Source organism: Pseudopodoces humilis, chromosome 4, assembly GCF_049639895.1.
Source record: "Pseudopodoces humilis isolate 2021_Gansu_Grassland_sample_001 chromosome 4, ASM4963989v1, whole genome shotgun sequence".
Lineage (NCBI taxonomy): Eukaryota > Metazoa > Chordata > Aves > Passeriformes > Paridae > Pseudopodoces > Pseudopodoces humilis.
This window is the reverse complement of record NC_142203.1, coordinates 8,857,425-8,880,394: the sequence shown is the minus strand read 5'-3', so window position 1 is coordinate 8,880,394 and position 22,970 is coordinate 8,857,425. Positions and strand designations below refer to the sequence as shown.

Below are 22,970 nucleotides of genomic sequence, written 5' to 3'. Positions count from 1 at the left end.
GGCTTCAAAAGATCCATGAGTGAATTATTTGTGCTGGAAAAAATCCCATGGTAATAGATCTACATACAGCAAAAACCTTTGCTCGAACTGTAATTTGAAAAACTACCAAACCCAATTCAGAGCAGATTTTATTTTTAACTTTTGTTTAAAATATTGTGAAAGCTACATTTGGGTCTGTTCAATGTGAGTAGAAGTGTTGAGGCATACCTTCTGAAATGTTAGTTTTTGAACACTACTTTTCTTACTTCAACCTCTGTTGGTAGAAGTTATTTGACATTTGGGGGTTTTTTTTGGTTTTTTTTTTCTCCTTGTGGCTAGATAACTGATCAATTGAAAGGCAATATGCAAGTGAGATTGCTGTAGAAAGTTTGACATGAGCTGTCTTCACATAATCACTTGCAGTCTTAACTCTATCTTGAATGCCAAATTACTAGAAAAGACATGTATCTAAAAGCTGCAAGTTTTTGCCCATTTTTAACTATCTCAAGTGCTCTTGAGAGGTTTGTGTCTGGTTTCTTAGCTTTCAGAGATCATTTTATATCAGTAGCATGGTACAGTTGTATATAACAATTGGAAGGATCACATTCCATGCATTTAGACAAGAGAGAAATCCAATCATTATTCCAGAGTCAAGATCTATTGGGAGAAGGTCATTGGGTCTTGAAATTTACCAGAAAACCAGCTTTGCATTAGGTAGATGGAACCCAAGGCTGCACACCGGTTCCTTTTAATTTTTGGGAGATCCTGTGTGCACTCCAAAATACCTATTTTTATGTACAGTGTTGCAACAAAATATATGGGTACATTATCTGTCTATCTATCTATCTATCTATCTATCTATCTATCTATCTATCTATCTATCTATCTAAGGGAATTTGGGCTTGCTGTGATGGGAGTGTTTTGTAAGACAAATCAGGCCAGTTTCAAGCTTTATTGAATTAATTCATTAACAATGCCCTTGTTGCTGGTGGCCAGTTCTCACACCACGTTAATCAGCACTCGTTATACACTGCACCATTACATTAAACAATTCTATTCTAAATTAGCTGTGGCTTTTACAGTGTTGTGGAGCTGATGCCAAACAGGGAGCCCAGAGGGCTGGGGTCCCTCCTTGGTGCTTTCCCTGGAATGAAGGTGAGAGGGGGTGAGAGAGCTTCAGGGAGAAAAATCAGAACTAAGCTGAATTGATGCTGTATTTATGCTGTTGTCCTCCCTGTCCACTGCTCACTCTTCCATTTGTTTGGATTTTTTCCTACACACTCATCTTTCTTGTGTAACTTTACCCACTGTTGCCTTTTGCAATGATCACACCAGTCACATCCTTATCGAAAACTGTGCCTGGCTTCCAGGATTACAGAAGCCTTGCATCCTATTGTTACTCCATTGTGGTACACCTATATCCAAGCTGCAGCCAAAATGACATTAATTTTCTGCAGATTCCTTACTTCTGTGATTTGTAGGTGAGCCTCTGCTTTGGCTGGAGTGCTGACACACCTGTGAATGTCCACCCCTTCCTCACAGAGCTGGAGGAGTGAAGAGAGGGCAGAAGGTTTCCTTCAGAGTCCAGAAGTTCATTCCTGAGTAATTTAAGGGGAGGGAGAAGCTGGGAAATTTTCTAGCCTGGAGGAACAAGAATTACTGTAGTGAAACCCTTAGGAGAGTTGTGTGACTGTTTAGCTGGATGATTTTCTTGAGGAAAAGTGAATAATAATAAGCTGCATAAAATTGCTGTTACCATTTTTATGTGTACAATAAATCAAATTTTATTAATTGTCTACAAGTATATCTTAAACTTGATATTTCAACATTGCCCATTGAGATTTGTTCAAGAATTTGTTCAAGAGTAACTCTGCTATATCTCCAAGTTTTTTCTCCCACTTTCACATTTGACCATCAGACTGGAAATTATTTTCATGGCCTGACTAGGGGAGGATTCAAAGTGTAAGCCAATACATGCCAACTGATCTGCTCCTTTAGCAAACAATTTCTACTACATTATACATGACCAAGAGTGTGTTTAATGAAGTGCTTATGACAATAAGTGCAGTGTCAGGTCATGTTTTATATAATAGAGGATTAAATATTTGCATGTGTTGAGCATAAACTTTCTGGAGCCAAAGATTACTTGATGTATTGCATTTTGTAAATGGTATTTTTGTAAAAGGAAAAGCCACACAGTCCAACCAAAGTGTAACCAAAAATGCATGCAGTACACTGAGTTCTGCAATATGGGATGAACCTCTGTGTCCTCTGCTATTTCCAAAATATGGCAATATTTTGAATGGGAGAATCAAGTCAATGAATTAGTTTGCCATCTATTTCTGCCTCCTGTAACCAAAAATATTCACGACGACTGAAAGGCAAGATGGAAGTTGCACTGTAGAGATTGACAGGTTTTCTTTGTGTGTTTGTGGGCTATAAATATGCTTGCACTACTTCAGCTTCTCACCAAGGAATAAAGTTTCATCATTTTGTTCAAGTCAATGAACATTGCATAAAGTGATGACTACATACTATGACATGGTGGCTTATTTGTGTTTCCCTCAGCAGTATTTTTTGTCACTCTGGTATTTTAGGATCATGTTTACTTGAAGTTGAAACTGCCATAAGACAGAAGGTTCTGCAGTGTCCTCTGCCCCCTCCAAGTGATCTCCCTGGTACAGGAAAAGGAAACCAAACTGTCATTCTGAATTGGCCATTTGTCTGTTATGACTTGATAGTAATCAAGAGATTGGGTGTTGTTGACAAGCCTTTCCTGCATTTATTTGGCAAATCCAATGAAAAATTTGGGGGTCTGTGTGTCAGAGAGGACATGGCCAGTCTGGAAAAAAATTGGTTTTCAGTCCCTGCAATAACTGGAATAACAGTTTCTGTGGTAGGTCTGCCATTGCCTGACTTTTTGATTAATGTTTCTCATAATTTCTCTGACACATGCTCCCTGTCACCACCAGTGTACCTGACAGGACACTGCTCTGCAGCCCCTGAAAGTCCAGCCAGAGGAAAACTGCAAATAGCTCCCTACAAGGATGATGTGGCATAAATAAAATATTAGGGAAAGACGAGGCAAAGTCAGGTTGTCTTTGAGAACACACACCTCCCTTGGCTGTATGTGAACTGAGCCTGCTCTTGTGATTTGTACAGGTGAAGTTTCAGCCTTGATTGGGAAAAGAGGAGAGATCAATGCAATTGCCAGCATTTCATTAATGAGCTGTGGGAAACATTCATTAACTGGTGTGTATTGCAGTGCAGAATCACACAGCTCCATGACGGCATGCCTCTGGTGCCTGTGCCATCCACTGACTGTAGTAAGATTCACATGAAAAATAATTATTTTCCATTTATCAGCATCCTGAGCAGGACTGAGTGATGTTTTCCCTCAGCCCTCAGCAAGGAAAGCTGAAGCCAGAGCTCAGAGAGGGAGGTAGTGCCCTCTTCAGTGTTACAAGATGGTTTTCATGCACAATTCACTGTCTCCATCTAAAGTCTAATGTATCATCATCAGATAATGTTTTTTTCTGGGCTAGAGAAAAGAGCTGGGTATTTTAACAGCTTTCACACTCCCTGAGCATTACTTATTAAGCTCACTGAGGAATTTAGAAACTTAATTAGTACTTAGTGAAAATAAGTTGGAAGTTTCAGCTGACTTATTGGAAAATCAGAAATTCAGTTAGTACTTACACTGGGAAAGTTGTAGGATCTGAAATCAGCATTTAAGGACAGGTAACCCTGTAGATTGCTGGACCCACAGGTACTTTTCAGAAGAACCAGGGCTGTGCTGTTCATACCCACTGCCTCAAAATTTCTGAGCACCCTGATGCAGTGGGAATCTTTCACTTCCTTTGCTCCTCTACCAGGGCAAAATCTGAGGGTCTGGTAAGTAAAAAGTGACAACTACAAGCAAAACACAGTGATGTCAGAGTATTTACAACCTGTATCCCAATGCTCCATAAAAATTTTGAATTTGTAAATGAAGCTCTACAGGAAACATTATGTAGGGAAAACGTCCCTGTGTTACCAGCACTGTTTTCATCACAAATTCTAAACACAGCCCCATATTAGTTATTGTGAAGGAAATTCACTCCATCCTAACTAAGATCAGCATAGAAATTATTTGAAAGCATATAAAGGCACTGTCATTTCCCTTTGGTTTGGACTACTAAATTACCTGCAAAGCATCTTTACTGATGCTGTGCTCTTTCCCCATATATGAATGGATGCTGGTACTCCCTGTGAGAGTCTGCCCTTGTTCCTCAGGCTGGCTGCCCTCTGTCCACGTTAGTCTGCCTGTCTGGCTTGTGCATCTGTGAATGTAGATGTTACACAGCTGTGCTTCCACATGTGTACCCACTGGGAATGCATTCTGAGCCTCACCACCCATTGCACCTGGGCCACAAAGTTGTGATAACCAATCCTGTAGTTAGCACCACCTAATAATTACCTTTCCCACTTGTAATTTGCACACATCTCTCTCTTGGCTCTTTTATTGGCTGTTTAAGTTTTCAGGCATTTTCACATTTGGGAAAAGAAAATTTTCGGAGTCTGACCTCTGTCATTGTAGATTCTGACTCTATGGAATGACTGTTGCTGCAATGCTTGTTTCTGAAAATCTTACTTTGTATCCCCTTTGCATTTTGTAGTGCGCAAATTTTTTATTACATTTTCTTCCTTAACAAGTGCATTCTACTGCTTAAGAAATGGTCTTGTGTAGTTGCTTGTGGGCTCAATGTGAATTATTGAAGGTTCAAGTTTCATCTGAGGTGAGACCTTGCTTATTGTGAACAAATATATGGGGGGAGGTTTTTTGGTTCAAATCAAGTGCTCAGAAGAGAAAAACCCTGCTGTGATGCTGCTGACTCTTGCAATAGTTTTGGTAATAGCAGAGTTTAGCATGTCTCTGCCAATAAGTATGCGGGGTGTACAGGCCAGGGTTTTTAAAAACAGCTCCTCAAGTCATTCCAGAAGAAATGGCTCTCGTTACTGGCTTATCATAATACTCTCAGAATCATTTGCTTGTTTTTTTTGCTTTCAGTTTCATAATCTTCTCCAAGGCTTCTCTGACTTGGTTTCAGTTACCCTAAAGCTGTTCAGTTTTACTGGCTGTGTTTTTTTATTATTTTTTTACTTTAATATACTTCATGCTTTCTTGAAACTGTATTAGTAAAAACCATTTCGTTAAAAAAACCCAAACCAAACAAAAACAAAAACCCAGAACCACAAACAAACAAAAACCCCAAACCAACCAAATAAAAAAAACCCCAACGAAAAACAACCAAACAAAAAACAAAAAAATACCCACCAAAAAAGAAAGGCCAAAAAAAACCCAAAAAAACCCACACCAAAAACCCAACAAAAAAGATTAGGAAAAAAAGCTCATTAGTAAAAACCAATTCATAAGAATCACATTTGAATCAATTTTTTTTCTTTTATCTGCATTGGTTATCTCCTAATACCTTGACATGACTTCAGCTTTTTATCCCTGACTTCACCAACATTTCTTGACTTCAGCACAGGTGATATCTGACTTCTACAGTTTTTCTTTATTGAAAAGGCTACCTAATCTTGGCTGACACTGCATGTTATTGAATATGAGTGAAATACCTGCTGTTGCTACATGAATGCTTTTTAACTCACTACTTGCAATCAGATAGCTCTTGGCAAATTTCTTCATAAAGAACTTGCAGTAAAGTTGATCTGTTTTCTGCAGGCTGATCACTGAGGCTGCATCTTTACAAGCCAGTGTCACCTGGCTAATTTGCTAAGTTTCATGCTCTGAGGTTAAAGTCAGTTTAAAAATTTTTGTTCTTTTTTGGGTGCCTCACAGGAAAACCTTTACAGCTGACCTTGCGTTCCTTTATGTCTGTAGAACCACCCCTGGTTTGACTGAATGACTTTGGTGCAGGTGCATCAATCAGTAATTGTCTATAAAACTACAATCTTAAGTGTGCAGAACCCTTTGAAAAGTTTGGTGGGAATAAAATGTTAAAATTAATTAAAACATATCCCTGTTCCTCTCTCCAGTCACTCTGGTAAATCAGACCCTTGCTCTGTGCTGGTATAAACCTGTAAATATCTGAAAAGAAGTTCAAGGATCAGCTACAAAGATCACTGAAAGTAAGGAAAAAAGCTCCTGTGATTTAAAATGTACAGCCTTTGGAGTAAGCACTGCTATTTTATTCAGGTTTGAATGGAGCTGAATGTGAGGAATCAATGATGACCTCAACTCCTTGATGCAGTGCCACAGGGCACACAAGTAATTGGTAGCTGATGCTAGTGATATAAATGCTTCAGTTCAAGTAATATAAGAGAAATTATTATGGGGGGAGATAAAAGTTCACAGTGAAATCTGTAGATGTCTTTGTTTGATGAGGATTATTTTTGTATGTGGAGTATAGGCTATAGGCTATGTGAAGTGCAAACAAAAACTAGAGAGCAGTGGTAAGACTGGCATGTTGAATGATCAAAATCTTCAGTTCCTACAGCTTCAAATTCTTATTGGACTTACATCTTATTGACTCAATAACCTTTTACTATTTTCCCTGATACTTGATTTAGTGATAAATAATCACTCTTAAAGAGCTATTTGGACTTAAAAGTCTGATTTCAATGCCACTGTTTATTTTTATTACTTTCTCTTCCAAGGTCTTTTGGGACTCATAAGCAAGATAGCTAGAGATTTAAGGTCCACTGATAAAGCAAATTCAGGCAAGATGATACTCTGTATTTAACCAAGAAGTGATGAGGGTCCACTGTGGAAGAAATTTTTTCTTTCATTCTGGTGTGATCAGAGTCTTTTTGGTGGCCTCTAACTGGATGACAAAAAGAAAATAGTCACATGTCCTGTGAGCAGTAAGGACAGACCAACTTAGCAACAAAGGTTTTAACTCACAGCAGAAAGTTAAATGCATTTTGTTTGGGCCATAAAAGATTACCTTAAAATACAGAAACTGATAAAGAGGGAAAGCAAGTGTAAATTATTTCTGACTATATCATACCAGATCCCTCAGAATGCCTGACAAATTTAGCAAGAGAGAAGGCACTGGAAATTCACTAGGATTTTAAATTTTGTTTGAAATAAAGCTCCCTTCTTCTGGTAGGTCTCCAGGGGATTTTGTGTACATGTCTGTCATAAATAAACATGGAACAATCCTTAACAAAGCACAGTAGAAATTGCTGCCTTTTCCACAGTCCTCTATACAGCATTTCTAAAGATCACTCAAACTGCAGCAGCAATTGTCTCTGCTGAGATATGACACCCATTCCTCCAGGGCTGCAAATTCTCAAGACAATGGAGCAGGTCCTTCTCTTGCTGTGATCATTTATGATTTTTTGTTGTAATGATGTTTAGGAGCCACAGAGAACAAGTAATCTTCCTGCAGTCATGCTTGCTTCTCTGTCTTTTCCCAGGTGTTACTTGTCATGCTCCTTCATGACTTTTTTTTACAGTTTGTCAGCTCCTTAGCTGATCTAGAGACCTCCCCAGAGCATCCTTGCTCTAGGAATTCATAGTTTCATGATTTTCTTTTGAAGAAGTGGTCCTCTCTCTTTACACTTGACTGGACCAGGTTCTGCATGCATCAGGAAGAAGTCTTTGTCAGACATGACTCAGCACACGCAACTTTAGGTAATTTTAAAAAAGTCTTTAAACAATGTGTCTAAAGAGCTTTTCTGCACATTATTAACAATATCCTTATGTTGTCTCAGTCTCCAGCCAGCCCTGTGTCTGCTGATGAGGTTCTGCAGAAATGCTGCTCAGAGAGGAGCATTTGGACACTTGGACATTGAACACTGATAATGGTTAGATGGAGAGCAGAGATAGAGAATTCAACCAGTTCCATTTACATCAGGAATTAGTTGCTGCTAGACCAAGATTTCATTTTCATCTCTTTCCCCTGTTCACAATTTCATTTCTGCACTTGTTAGGATTACAAGGGGGAGGGGAAGTCTGTTTTCCAGTTCTTCTTCAATGGGATATGTAACATCTTGCCACTGTCACAGCTGAATAAGAGCAGATATACTGGTTTCAGAATTAAGTGAATGGCATTTAATTCCTCAGTTTTGCAATATATTCATCCTCTTCTGGGCCTGTTTTAGAGACAGACTTTAACTTGTATTAACTTGTATTAGCTTGTATAAACACTTGTTTTCCCCTGTGCTTAAAACCTAAGATTAAAACTGACTGGAAATTCTGAACACAAAACTCTTCTGTCTGCTTATTGTTTCTTATGAGACTTTTATGAGGGATGGGTAATTGAGAGGGATCCACCTTTTCTTTTGAAGCTCCCTGTCAGTGGAAGCATCCTATACATACAAAAAACTATTTACTTTTAATTGTTATTTTTGAGTTTCACCAAGGACTTGCCTGTTGCCATGGAAACTTCCGAGCATGCAGAGATTGAGCAGTCCCTGTCCAGAAACCATTTGTCAAATAGTAGCCATATTTTTATTTTTTTTAAACAAATTATAAATAATTCAAAGGTGACAAATCACAGCCTGCAGCTAGTGATCCATGTAAAGTTAATTGAGGACATAGGAGAAAGGAATTTCTTCATCCTCCTGTGGTAATTCCCCATTTTTTCTTCCTCTTCCTTCAGGCTATTCTGATTTAATGAATGGAGCATGTAGATACCATAACTGATTCAGCTTAAGTGATATTTCCTACTTTCAGCTTTCATTCAGAAACAAAATAATTTCTGTTTAGCTCTGTCTAGTCTTCTCTACCTATCAGGACATAAAATGTGACAGAAAGAGCCAAAGTTTCAGGTAGCTGTGCTCTGCTAAAATGTCTCTGTTTCCAAAATATTAGTATAGGTGAAAAATCCTGGATGCTTTCCTGAAATTTGGGCTTCATCAATCATAAGCTATGTCTGGGATCTTGCCAGACAGGACCAGAAGCTGCTGAGTACAGAGCAATTGAGAATGCAGCTGTGGTGTCTGAACACCTCTTTGATTCACATGCCAACAAGTATTTTCCCTGAGGAGCTCCACAGCTTCTTGGACAGTCCAGGCAGCAGCAGGGATGGAGAGGCAGGTCATTTTGTCAGTCCTTACTAGTTTATCCACAGATATTTGGCACATTGATGCCTCTGTTTGGAAAAAAAAAAAAAAAAAACAACAACAAAACACAACCCTGTAATGCAGTACTGAAAGTCTCAGCTTTGATTTGGGCTACATGGAAAATTTTGATCTTTAAAAAATGATGACTTGATTATTGTTACATGGCTATTAGTGGCCCTCAGACACTGATTGTTTGGTGAATTGTATGGAAAAGAACTGAGAAGATCTGCAAGTTATCAACTCAGTATTAATAATAATGTAAAAATATAATTATCTTTTTCTTCTGGATTAAAGGAACAGATTAGCACAGAGCTCATAGAGCCATAGAGAAAAGATGCTCTTCCAACAAGAAATAAACCAGATTTTTATAGACCTAAAATCAAGAAAATAAAAAATGGAATCCAATTCCTCTTTTTAAAAGCTGTTAGTAACTAGTAGTGGTAATACAAAAGTAAAGAGCATGGAAAACACATAAATAAGAACACTAAAAATTTTGAAGCACACATTGCATTTGACTGCAAAGTGGAAGAAAATACAAGTGTGAAATGTATCAAACATAAAGGCTCAACAGGGAGAATGTAATCCCTGTTCTTAAGATATTGAAGTTTTATCAGCTATATGCATTAAACACAAACTGAAATAGCAGAGCAAGGGGAAAAAGTCTATTTTGTAATAAACTGAAACAGTATAACATGAAGAAAACAAAGTGTATGCTTTCAGTATATAATTTACAGTTATTTAAAATAAATGTTTTGGTTGAACCTGTTCAGAACACTTAGAATTCAGTGACTAAGTCCATTAAAACTGAAGTCATAAATTCAAGATTTGAAGGAGAATTAGAGTAAACCCATTTATAAATGCTCAGTAGGTTAAGGAATTCTATAAAGGTAGCTCATTTATGGGTGCAACAAAACCTTTTGGTATCATGCTTCTTTTTCCTAATGCAATTACCCATTGCCAGTTGATTCTGTGCAATCATTGTTTTGGATTGTTAAATTCACTGTAGCTCTAAGTTGTGGCTGTGAGGTCTAAGATTTGGGCAAAGAAAGAACACTTGAATACCTGGGGGCATGAATTCAGCCAGCAGGGTAATAACCAAAGTTGGAATTTGAGAGTGAGTATTTTACAATCTACTGAGCTAAACATGGACAGTGTAGTTTTATTGCACTAAAGAGGAAGCAGAAAATCATATTCTTCCTCTATTTCAGATGCTTTGAGATCTGTGTTATCAGTGAGTGTCATTGTTTTCATTTAGGAGGAGACTGAACTTTGGAAAATGAAGTCTGAAAGAAGTATAACAACATATGCATCATCATTGCCCTAAAAAAACAGTAGACACCAAGACCTTCTCAGATATGGGTACCTGGAGGAATTAGATTCAGATGTCAAAAACCAGCAGTGATAGGACTTCAGGTTAGAGACAGCCATGAGACACATCTGTCTGGAACTGACACAAAAGACCAGAAAAATCTGGATGAGACGTGAACTTCCACTTTGCTTTGTGGATAAAGCAAGAATTCAGTGATGAAATCAGCACAAAACTGAAAACAATTGCCATCTCAGTTTCTTGCTCTGTCTTTGGAAGAGTCTCAAATTCGGGAGTGGGAGCTGCAGTGAACCTTGAGCAGTTCACAGTAGTTCATGCAAGATGGATTTCTATTCCTTTATGAAGCCTGACTGTATGTTTGTGGTTTCATGACACAATGCTCTGCTTTATTTATGTGACCAGCAGGTTCCCAGAGTGGTGACAACTTTTTCCTTCATGTGACTGCCATGTTTTGCAGCATGGTGCTTTTGTCCTGGTTGGACTATGCTGCTATCTGAGAGAAGGAAAAAATATATTCACTTTGTAAAGGGTTCTGCTTTGCCCTGCCTCCAGAAAGGGGAAGTGCCCACACAGAAAACATGCAGATTGAACATATACCTTCTGTCTCACATGGAAAGGAAAGCTGAAGAGTTCAGGAGGCCAAGAAGCTACTCCTTGAGAAAACTTCAGAGCAGAGTTGAAGCAGACAGTGGTGCCAGAGGTAGCAAGATCTTCCCCTTCTTAGTTGTATACTGTCTGTCCAAATACCTGAAACAACTTAATCATACACTTTCACAGAAAGTATTTTTAGAGTATGAAATTTGGCAGAACATACCCCACTTGCCCTGTGCTCCTGCTGGACCTCAGAGATCAGAGGGGCTGGGTGTGGCTGGGCTCCATTTCTGATTAGAACCAATTCATTGCTGTAAGTCTGGTCATGTGCAATATGGTGTTTCATGAACAGTGTGATTTATTGATTACTGTGACAGACTATGGGTCAGAAATTGCCATGGCACTAAGATCAGAAAGGGTAAGTCAGTGGTATCAGCACAGAATGAACTTATTCCGTAGGCATCATTATGGGGGGAAGAGATGGGCACAGCCCTTCAACTGCCCCAGATTAGAAATATGGAGTCTCCTCTGACCTCCTTTCCCTCTTAAGTCACATGTCTATTGCTTAGTTTGAGAGTGGGAAAAGTTCTAACTGATGTAATTTCATGACCAGGTGGAGTTTGAGAGACTTTATTCACACGTGTAATACATATGCAGGTTTAATTTTGTTGGCATATGAGGGAGTGTGAAAAGCAATATATATTTTTGATTTAATGAAGTTCAACTTTTGGTCACTATTTGGACCCTTCCTTGGCTTAGTTCCCATTGGCTGCATTGTTTTAAGCAGAGCATGACCACAACAACTCTGCGTCACTGTATCCTTTGTTTCCTGCCTCTCTCAGGGCAGCACACCAAGCTCCCTCAGTGTTCCTGCTCCTGGGGCTGCAGACTTCTTGTTTCTGGTGAATTATTGCCCACACAGACACTTCTCCTTGCAGTGCTTTGTCTTTCAGTATTTCAGTATTCTCCCAACAACGTTCCTGCTGTGAATTTCAGCACAATCTCCAGAGTCCTTGGGTTGGCATAAACCCCCTGTATTACTTGCTAAAGGATTGTTTTTCTAGATTTCCCCTGTTCATTTCTGAGCTCATAAGATTCACTTGCCTGTTGCCTTTAGAAACCACTGGGATCTTTTTGTATTATGTATCAATGCCCTCACTGGAACTCAGTGTACCAGGCTGTCTTCACAAGAATGTCATCAGAAGTATGTACAGTCATGCCAAACACAGTACTTATTCCTTTTTCTGTATGTTGAGTAAGCAAAGCACGGCCTAGGGACTGTAACTTACGTGGGTTGTAAGGGCATGAAGACCATTTTAACATCAGGTCTTCAGTTTGCTCCTTCATTTGCAAACCAGCTGCACGGTGTCTAAGCCATCTGCCTACTTCTTAATTTTAGGCACCAAGATATGATCATCCACACATGAAGAGCTCGGGACCCAAACAGCCACAGTGTTGGAGTTCAACACATTGGAGAACAGGTATTTAGCAAAATTCCCCTAGCCCCAGCTTCTGCATAAAGACTCTCCAGGTACTTGATTTAAATGTGGTCTGTGGTCATCCTTTATCTCCTCATGCCTCCATCTGACTTCTGCTCTGTTGCCATATTCCAAACCTTCCTCTGTGCAACATGTTTTTGCTATAGTTCTGGGCCCTCCATGGGAACTGTCTAGAGCCCCTGTGAACTTTTGCACTTTTTGGTCATTTCTTTAAAGTCATTTTGGTATTTTTTGGTAATTATTAAAATCCCCTTTTGTTATTTTTACCTCTTTATCTTCTTCTGCCTAATACTGCTATTCTATTATTTCTTTACGATGTTTTGGTAAAACCAATATGAAATACATGAAACCTAGCAATTCTGAATTAGATGTTTTTGATTTTGTTGTTGTTCTTTTTTTTTCTTTTCTCCTTTTTTTTTTCCTTCCCTCAATTGAAAGCTCTGAATTACTGAAGTAAAATAAAAAGCTTGTGCTAGAAGTAGAGGAGCTGTGGAATTTTAGAAGCTTTTAAAATTAATGACTGATCATATACCGTAGAACATTTCCTTTTCCAGTGTAAGTTTTTTGTTACAAGCATTTTTGTTAAAAGCAGAAAATTGTGAGAAAAAGCACTGCTATGCTTGTAAAGCATTTTCAGGTGCAGAAATGTGTCTTTTGCTACACTCTCGTACAAGTTACTTTAAAAGTGAAGTTGAAACTGGTCACGCTGTACCTGATGACACTTTCGCTTCACATTCTGTTGAGGTTTGACAAAATTCCTGTTAATCTATAATAAACACAGTTCTATTATTATGTCAGAGTAAAGCTGCATACGAATAGATTGATTAAAGGCATAATGAAAAAACCAATCACACAAAAAATTTGCCTAGAATTTACAGGCAGGAAATTTTTGTGCTTCATTCAAATCTCTAATTTAAGTTTTTTAATGACCTGTACCGATACTCGCAGCAGCGCATTGTAGGTCAAGATGTGCTGAGCAGCGGCTGTGAGACTATAAAGATCTTTGCTATTATCAGGACAAACAGAGTGGGAGAGGAAATTGCTGAGGAAAAAGACAGTAATTTTCTAAAACCTGATTGCTGAGGGTTTTTTTGCCCCCAATATTCTTCTGAGTGGGACAAGCATGCGGTGGCAGATGCCCAGGTATGTTAAACTAGAGCCAAGCTAGAGCAAATAATTCTTGCAAATCTTTTATAAAAAAGAAAAGATCAAGTTCTTAATGAAATATCCAAATGTTTTTCCTCCAAAAATGCTCTGAAAATATGGATTGGCTTTGATTTGGAAATTTAGAATTCCTAGGCATCATTCCTTCCTCACTTAAAAACTTTAATCTAGTAATTTCCATCTAAATTCTCCTACCAGGCAGTTCTTAAGCAGTGCCAGCCTTTCCCCTGACAGTAATTACCTCTGTGTTTGATGTCTGAAAATGCCACTTTTGTCCCAGATCAGTTCTCTATGTTTTAACATGTATGTGAGCCAGCAGGACCCACCACACTTGCACTTTTATTATCTGTTTTGCAAAACTCTCAGCTGCTGCCTGTTCCAAGGAGAAGCAACAAGAGTGGGACTGAACTACTCTGAAATGGTCCTAATTACTCCAAAATGGCCAGGTTAAGTCAGAGCTGGCAAAGTGCCCTGTCAAAGGAATTAACTTTCTCTAACGGCTGAACAGGCAGTGAGTAGCTCTGCTCACTCATCACTTCTCTGAACGTCCTTGTCAGAAACTCTGCATTATTCCAAATTTTTAAACTCACCTTTAGCACAGAATTTCCCTTTTGTGATTGTGAGCTCTTATGAGCTATTCAGTAGCAGCCAGCACATTGGTACAGGAATGACCAAACTGACTGGTAACAGAAGTTACAGCACATTGATTTTTAATGCCTTTGTGCTCCTTACTCAACTCTTGTTTTGGGGAGTTGCTTTTTGTTCCTCTTAAACTGCTGGTACTTAATAATATCTCTGCAGTTTATCCTAAGGGCGTGCTGGACTATTTCAGATCATCTCTTTAGTGACCCTCTGCTTCCTCCTAGCTACCCAGTACACTATGAAGTCTATTAATTTTCAAGGTAAGGAAAGGGATATAGGAAAAGAATAGTAATTAAATGTGAGCCGCAGGGCATAAAAGATGACATTCTTCAGACAGAGGCACTGTTCCTTTTACAGCTAAAATTGTTGTATTTCCATAGGAGCATAATGTCCTTTAACAGACCTGAAGCTTATAACTCTCGTAAGAAAAAAGGTAACACAAAGCCAAGAAATCAAAACAAATGTGATGGTGCACAGGTACCATTTTAGTAAGAAACAAGGAGAGACAGAGATATTCTCTTTGTTATCTTCCATTTCTAAGACTGCTTAACTGCTGGCTGGCTGAATTTGAACCCTCTGGAAGGCAACCATTAGTGTACATCATCAGTGATATTTTCACACCTTTTCTGAAGGAATGATCTATAAAGGAAAATCAGATGTGGATGACAAAAGGGCCAATGAATACTGCACATGGAATGGATGTTGCATTTGGTGTGCTCAGATGTGAGGTGTTGGTGGGGATTACCTCATATCTGTTGTCCTCACAGAGTGATTCATAAGAGGTTTAGCATCAAAGACCCTTCATAAGTAAAGATCTAGAAGCAGCCGCTTACTAAAAGGGGAGATTTTAATTTATTGGGTGAGAGAGTTAATTAACCAAACACAGAAATTGACACCTGGGTTAAAAAAACTTGAGTCCCTGAAGGAAGTGAAACTATTTCAGCAGAGAGGAAAAGGCAGATAATTTCATGAACATGAAGGAATGGCCAAGGTTTGTAAGGAAAGTTCTAGTCTGTCTCAGTCCTACGGGTCTTCAGAAGGCCAGGTTGCTGGTACAAACCAGAATGTGCCATAAGAAACAGACATTTACTCATTAAAATGAGAAAGCAGAGATTCTCTAGCAAAGTGTTTGGAAAAGTGATGAGTCTGTCTGCCAGTGGGGGAGCAATACCAATTCAGATTGAATTTAGCCATAAGTAGTTTAAAAGTGCTTTTTCCTTCATTCTTCATTTAAGTCTCTGTAGCTGCTTCTATACTGAATGCAATGAATGATTTTACTTGCATTTTACTTCGGTGTGGCTTGGGCTAAGAAGGATTTCACAGTAAACTGGCTAGCAGAAGATTCTTCATGCAGCAGCACAGTGAACTGAATCTACCAGGATGGTGGGACTCTACCTGCCTCCCTCCACATTGCACAGAGTATCCCAGGTTACCAAGATATATCCCAACAGGAGTGATTTAAGGCGGTGGCCTTAACGCTATGAGAATAAACAACACCTTCTAATGAGTGAGGTATCCAGGAAAGCTTACTGGTACCTAGAAAATTACATAGTAGCATTAATTTCTGCAAAAATTTTCCCACAGTGACATCAAAATCTTCTATTATATATAACAAGATACCCAGAGAAGGGGGATTTTTTGTTGCCTATTCTGGCTTTGGCTCTTTTTTTTACAGGAACTCAGATGCTGCATAGTGCAGTCCTGCCTTAAGAAGACAGAGTTGGTGTTGCACAAAGGAGAGATTGGTAGAATTGACAGAGTTCTCTGGTAAGGTCAGGGGGCTGATGTGCTTCCAAGGCCTGGGTTTCTTTTGGAGTTTTGGTTTTTTTTTTTTCTGTGTTGAAATATTTAGAGAAAATGGATAAATGGTGCTTACACTTACAATTTTTCCAGTAATAAACAGAGTTTATAGTCTGTGATCTATAGACAGTTGATGGCTGCTGTTACAGCAGCATATAAAAATAACATCCACAGTACTTCAATAGGTGTCTGCCTTGCAAACGTTCTGGGTGGAGGGGAGAGCTTCAAGCATTGACGTATGTGCTCCCACATGGTTGTGAGGGCAAATTTAAGGGCAGATACCATGATAGTGAAGAGAAATCTGATGGAAAATGCAATTGTAAATAGATCTTTGAAACCTAATTATGATTCAGCATATATTCATACTGGTTACAGTAGCATAAAAGTCTTTAGATTTCATCAGAAGATTAAGGCTTATTCAAAGCCTATTCCTTCACTTGGAAGGTATTAATAGCAGAGCAAGGACAGCCTTTTTTTTTTGATTACAGAACTCCAGCCAAAAGTACATCAAGATGTTTGTGAGAGATGAGTATAAATTACTTTGGAACACAAATAAATGAAGTATTATGAAGTGGTAGTAACGTAGTAAAGTAGTGATGAAGTATCTAAAGAAATTGCATTTTTGAACATGTTTGATGGATGCTTACACTGCCATCTTAGAGGACAGCAGTACCAGAAAGAGCTGAGTGATCAAGGAGGCTTGTGGTGTGTGACAGTGAGCTGGAATTACTGACACATGTTCCATTCCCACTTCTCCCCCCCTACCTATGGAAACTGAGAGCATCTCACTTCTGGATTGTCACAAAATCATTAATTTGACTATGCATATTAGCCTTAGAATAGCTAGCTTTCAATTATTCTGCACAAGGAGACTTGAAATTGAATCCTTATTGTTCTTTATTTATCATAGACACACTGTATTTGTCAGGTCAGTAATCTGCAGCACAAATCTTCTGAACAGGTTAAAACATTCTCATTTCTTATTCAGATTGTGTACGATTTTGGATTTCCTTCCTCCAGAAAGAAAATTATCCATGCTATGTTGACATGACTATAATGAAAACATTGTCACAGTTTTACAGGATTATGTGTGCTTCCCCTGCAGGTATTTTTTTAGGTCCACTACAGCTGGTTTGATTAAGACTTAAACCAAAAGAGTTCTCAACTCTCATATTACTGGTGTGTGTTTGAAGTACAAAGTTTACCTTAACCAGAGAATCTTGTTTCATTGAGTCACAATGAAAGCTTAGATTTAGATCCCCTGTCTCAGGGATCCAATTTGTCCTTTATTGCAGCCTCATATTCCTGCTGCACCACTGAGTTTTTAAAACACAGGTACAAATAAAAGCATCACAAAGCAACATAACAGAACAAAATGCTCTTACAATAGAATTTCTTTAAAGCACTGTTGTATTCAGTGAAAGGAATCTGTGACATGGTACCATCTAATGACACCTAAAGGGGAACACTTCAAAGGAGTCTTCAGTGAATTAATACTGTTTGAGTGCTAGTATGCAGGAAAAAAAAAAAAAAAAAAAAAAAAAAGGAAAAATATTTCATCCTTTTAGGAAAAAACACAAAGAAACCTCCTCCCAAAAATCAACACAATATTTTCCCTTCCTGTTACCTTTACTGTTAACAAAACATGTACATTTCTGGGTAAAAGAGAATTGTTTCACCCTCGGTTATGATCACTGTTTTCCTAGATCTGATTTATATGCATCATAGATATAAAAATGTTTTAAATTCAAATGTTTGTGGTTAATGACTTAAAAGATAGACTTTGATTTTCAGAGTTTTATATTTTCAGGTTTTTGAATACCTGAGAAATACTACTTTGCAGTTGTGCACTGTGGAAAACCTTGAATTTTAGCATAAAGAATAACTTATTTTACAGTCAAACAGCCAGCATACTAATGAGAGAAAAAATTAGCCTGAAGTTGTCCTGATTTTGTACACAGAATAACTGTTAGAATTGTTGCTTATAAACCTACTTATTGTCCTCAATGATCATGTTTTCATTTTAAAAGGGACCAATACATTTCAAATGTATTCAAATGTTATGTTGCAGGTTTATATTGCTATTAAATAACCCCCCGAATACAGTACAAACATGATATTAGACTTCATCAAACAATTCTCTTTCACCAAAAAAGTACTGACAGTCTTGAAGCGTCTGGTCCTCAGCCTTAAGACTGATTTTTTTGTTTTGTTTTTGTTTTGTTTGTTTGACAGAAGAAAGCAGAGGAATATCTCCATCTACTCTAGCAGTAATAAAGAAAGACAATGATGTGATTCAATCATGTGGCTCAGGGTGATTGCTGGGCAAAGAGACAGGTTCTGGTGTGGAGGACAGATTCCCTGTGACTTCCATGGACTCTCACTGGTCCTGTACAAACAAAACTCTCATTATCCTTCCTCCTGGTCATTCCTGGTATTTTCATTTTGAAATGCCAACAGAAACTTGCAATTAGCCAGTTATTTCCCTCAGCTGCGAAAACCAACAGACTGATTTAATTTCTTGTTCTGAGCCTTTAGTCGGAAGATTTTCTTTGATGTGTACCATTGAGTCTTTTAGCCACACTTTAGGTGAACTTTTCTAACAGGCTTTCTAATGTATTTCTCAGTCTGGTTGCTATGCCTACAACAACGATATTAAATTAGCAAAATCTGAAAATGAGCACAACTAATACCACTATGTAATTAGTTATACCACAACTGATCTTTACAGAGGTATCTGCAATGCAGTTGCAGCAGAAAACGGGGAGGGAGGCAACATGATGTCCAGGAAGAGATGGCACAGAGAGCAGGACAAGTGTCTGACTTCTGGAGGAAAAACACCAGTTTTGTAGTTCTATTTATTTTTCAAAAAAATGATTGTCTGAGGTGAAGGTGAGGCCACCCCTCCCACAGTGGCTTTTCTAGGGACCTATAAGCAGTTCAAGCAATCCTGAGGTCACTGATCAGCTCTGTAACTACCACAGAAGCAAAAGGAAGGAATAATCAAAAAAGGGAGTGGAAAAGGATGACTCTAGACACAGCTAATTTATTATTCTTCCATCACCTGTTCTTTATTTAATTGCTACCTGAGCAGGCTGGACATGGAGTTTACAGGGTCAGCAAATTACCTTGGATGGGTTCAAGAAAGGTAAAAGGGGTAACTTAAACCCAGAATTCATTGGTACATATTAATTCCCACTTTCACTTATAAGGCTCTTTATTGCTTATTTTCAATTAAGTGCCAACACAAAAATTAAAACTCCAGGTGGGAATTTTAAACTGGAGTGAGGTAGAGGAGTTAGTGTCATCTGCTCATCTTCCAGGCAGAGGCACAAAACAGTGGAGGGAGAGGACCCAGACAGGACACCTGCCTGGTGCTGGAACTATACAGTAGGTAGGAGTTCTGTTCCCGGTTTGACTCAGGGAAACATTCCTACAGATTCCATCTTCCTTCCATACACCTTTCATGACCCCATGCTGAGCTAGGTCAGAGATATCCTCCGGCCTAAAAATGAACTTTATTTTAAAAAAGAAGAAAAAAAAATTAACCCTGTTCTAGCAGATCAGCTGGACAAATATTGGTGCAATGAAAAGAAGAAGAAGAAGAAGAGATGTACAAAAAATTCCTGGTATTTTCATTTTTTCAGAAACAGTTTGAATCTATGCTGCCTTGAACTGAGTACCCTTGATCAAATGTAATCTGTGTTCAAGCCTGAGAAGATATTTCTGTGCTCTGGTTTTGGATTTATGGGTAGGATTTAGCCTTGGGCTTCAGTGAGTGGTCATGCTGAGGACTCAGATTTAACACCAGCAACAGGGCAGCTTTAGGCAGAGAAGCCTCAGACCTACCTCTCATTTATTTAATTTAAGAATTACTTTTCAGCAAATGTTTCTCTTCTGGTTTTGCTAGCAGTTGAGCAAGTGCTTAAGGCATTTTACCAAGGAAAACTTGGTTTTGAAAACTGCTAACGCACATTACAGAACCTGCAGTTATATGCTAATAGGACAGTGTAATTATTGCTTGTTTGAAATCTATCATAGAATCATAAAATCCTTGAGGCTGAATGGCACCTCTGGAGCTCTCCTAACCTGGTCAAAGAAGGACCAGTTCCAAAGATAGTAACACTGATCCCTTTATAGTTACTTGATACTCATCTCATCATTAGGGGCACCTTCTTAAAGGTCTACCAATACTTTAAAGAATCACTGAATGTTCTGAGTTGGAAGGGGCAAGGGTCACTGAGTGCAACTCTTAAGTGAATGGTCCATAGAAATTAAATTAAAGGTCAGCTTTCAGTCCCCATAATATCACACACTTCTGTTTCAAAGACTACACACCAAACGAGTAGTGTCCAGTGTGGAAATGTTGAGTGAACTGAATGACAAATGTATTTTGAAAATAATGAAAGGGATCCTCGATAGTTCTGCTGTAGAGATGAAACACTTATAAAACAGACTAAGAGAGAGAGTATGGGGGGTTCTCTTTGAATTGTATCTTTAGTAGTCCTGTTTTCCCTTCTGCTGCAGTACTGCAGCCTCAAGTCCTGGAGGATACTGCAATTCACCAGCCTGTTATTAAAGCTGATTTGAAATTAAAACTGACTGGGAGTCCTCAGAAACAATCCTTATGAAAATGGCCATTTTTTAAAAAATCTTTTTTTCTATTTCTTTTTCTTCTTTTTTCTTTCTTCATTTAAAACAGTGTGTTTTACAAGTGGTTTCAATGAGATTTTATTTGGAAAGGGCTTCTTCTCAGCCCCAGGCTTATCCTAGGTGGAGATTGCTAGCAACATCCCCCTGCCTCCTCCCTGACATAAACCAGCAAAACACCAGTCCCAATCTCCACACTCTGCTCAGCTGACTGATTTTGGGAGGGGAAGGACGGGAAATTGAATCTTTCTTGTCCTGCTGGGACATTGTGCTTGATAAAAGAAAACAACTCAAATCTGGTCAGTTTAAATGAGCTTTGACTTTATTTATTTGGGATATTAGAAGAAAAGATGTAGTGATTTTGTTTTTGCAGACTAAATGGCATTTTTATTCTAGAAATAGTTGCTATTGCTCTTCAAATGAAAAATTTTAAGGAACATATTTATTTTCATTAATAATATAATCTTACTTCTTAAGTAATCTTATGTTACTTCTCAGTTCCATGGGAAAATGTTGAATTTCTCTTAAACTGAGTTTGTGAGTCCAGCATAAATTTTGCAGTGCTTAGACTCTTTTTTTCCTTCAGTCCTTGCTAACATCTGTATTTCCTGTTCACATTTGTATTTCAGGGGATTTCAACAGATTCTTATTTGCAAAACCTTTTTCATATTGATTGTGCTTTGTCTGTTCATTTTATATTTATCACCTTTTTCAAAATGTAGGGAATTTTCAGAGATGTCTTGGTCTTTATATTAACACATCCCTTCAAAAGACTATCTAGTGACAAATCAATTCCTGTGTTAACCATTTCTCTCTTGCTTTCATAGGGACTACAAAAGTATGTATGATTGATCTGCAGGGTAGAATTTATTCTCTTGAATCCCTTACAAAGACAACAGTAAGTTTTTATTGACAATCTTACTTTAGAGTGTATTAAAAAGCCCTCAAGAGAAAACATGCTGAAAATGTTAAATAAGAAGTATTTTACTCACAGTCTTTCTCCAACAGGGATTTCTTAATCACCCTATTTTTTGCAGAACAGCAGGTTTTGGCACTGGTGCTATGAGAGCCGTGGTGCACCCCGGTGAAATTTGTGTCAGGACCACAGGGATTGAGAAAGCTGGTCCTTGACACAATCTTTAGTGTCAGGGAGCTAGTTTGTCATATTTCTGTGGACTTTTGCTGCTTCTGCAGGACAGCTCAATGAGTAATAAAGCTTAAGAAACTTAAGAAGTTTCTGAGTTTAAAACTATTTCCAGTCTTTTCAGTTTCCTTAAATGCCTTTGCTGCCTTACGGCATGAAGAAACCACTTACATTTCAGTGTCTAGCAGAAATGATCAAGACACATGGGAAGAGAAAAGCTATGGACTGGTGCAAAAATAACATTTCAATTGTGGTGAGTGTGCTTACAGCTGAGTGCAGTATGATACCACGTGGAATGACAAAATGCTGCTCACTGGTGAAAACCTGTGGTGGGCTGACAATGGCTGGATCAGAGATGCCCACCAGAACCACTCTATCAAGTTCCCTCCTCAGCTGGACGGGGGAAAGAAAATATCAGAAGTGGCTTGTGGGTCAAGATCAGGGCAAGGAGAGATCACTCACCAATTACCTCATGGGCCAAACACTCAGCTTGGGGAATTTGCTTAAGTATTAACAATGAAATCAGAGTATGTTAATTAGAATTAGAACCAACTCTTAAAAGGGCCTCCCACCACGTCTTGCCTTCTTCCCAGGTTTCATTTTATTCACAATTTCTCTATCTTCATCACCTCCAGCAGTCACATGGGGATGGGAAAAGGGCATTATGGTTAGTTCTTTGTATGCTGTTTCTGCAGTTGATGCTGTGTAGCTTTTTGCTTCCTTTCTTAGGTGCTTTCTTCCCCTTACAGATTGGTCATCACACCAACGCATCCACCCAGCACATATCAACTGTGCCTATGGGTGTACTGGATGTGTATTTCTATTTTTATGTAATTTCAATGCATTTTGGTTTTTTTATTTTATTTTTAGGCAGAACATGGAGAGTTACTCCTGTAATAGGTAGAAGCCCTTCATGAAAGACACACCTTTGACATTTATTATTTATTACAATAATGATAAGTTGTCTGAGATCTGTCAGGGGATTTGCAGTATTTCCATTAGTTTCCACTAAGCCAATGACTGCAGGAGCAGAAGGTCCTTGTCTCTCTCTAGGAAATGTGTCTCACTGCTGAAAGCCAGCCACAGAAGCATTTTACAT

The 22,970-nt window shown here is 38.5% G+C and overlaps 1 protein-coding gene across 2 annotated transcripts in view; it reads left to right on the top strand.

Annotated features, from left to right (window-relative positions):
* Positions 1–22,970, top strand: part of LOC148184424 (uncharacterized) — a 51,800-nt gene that overhangs the window by 25,893 nt on the left and 2,937 nt on the right. For both annotated transcript variants that reach the window (XM_088054371.1, XM_088054372.1), the window contains exons 3-5: positions 12,372–12,453; positions 15,953–16,044; positions 21,555–21,625. The gene's annotated coding sequence lies outside the window, so the exon portion shown is untranslated. The remainder of the gene's footprint in view (positions 1–12,371; positions 12,454–15,952; positions 16,045–21,554; positions 21,626–22,970) is intronic.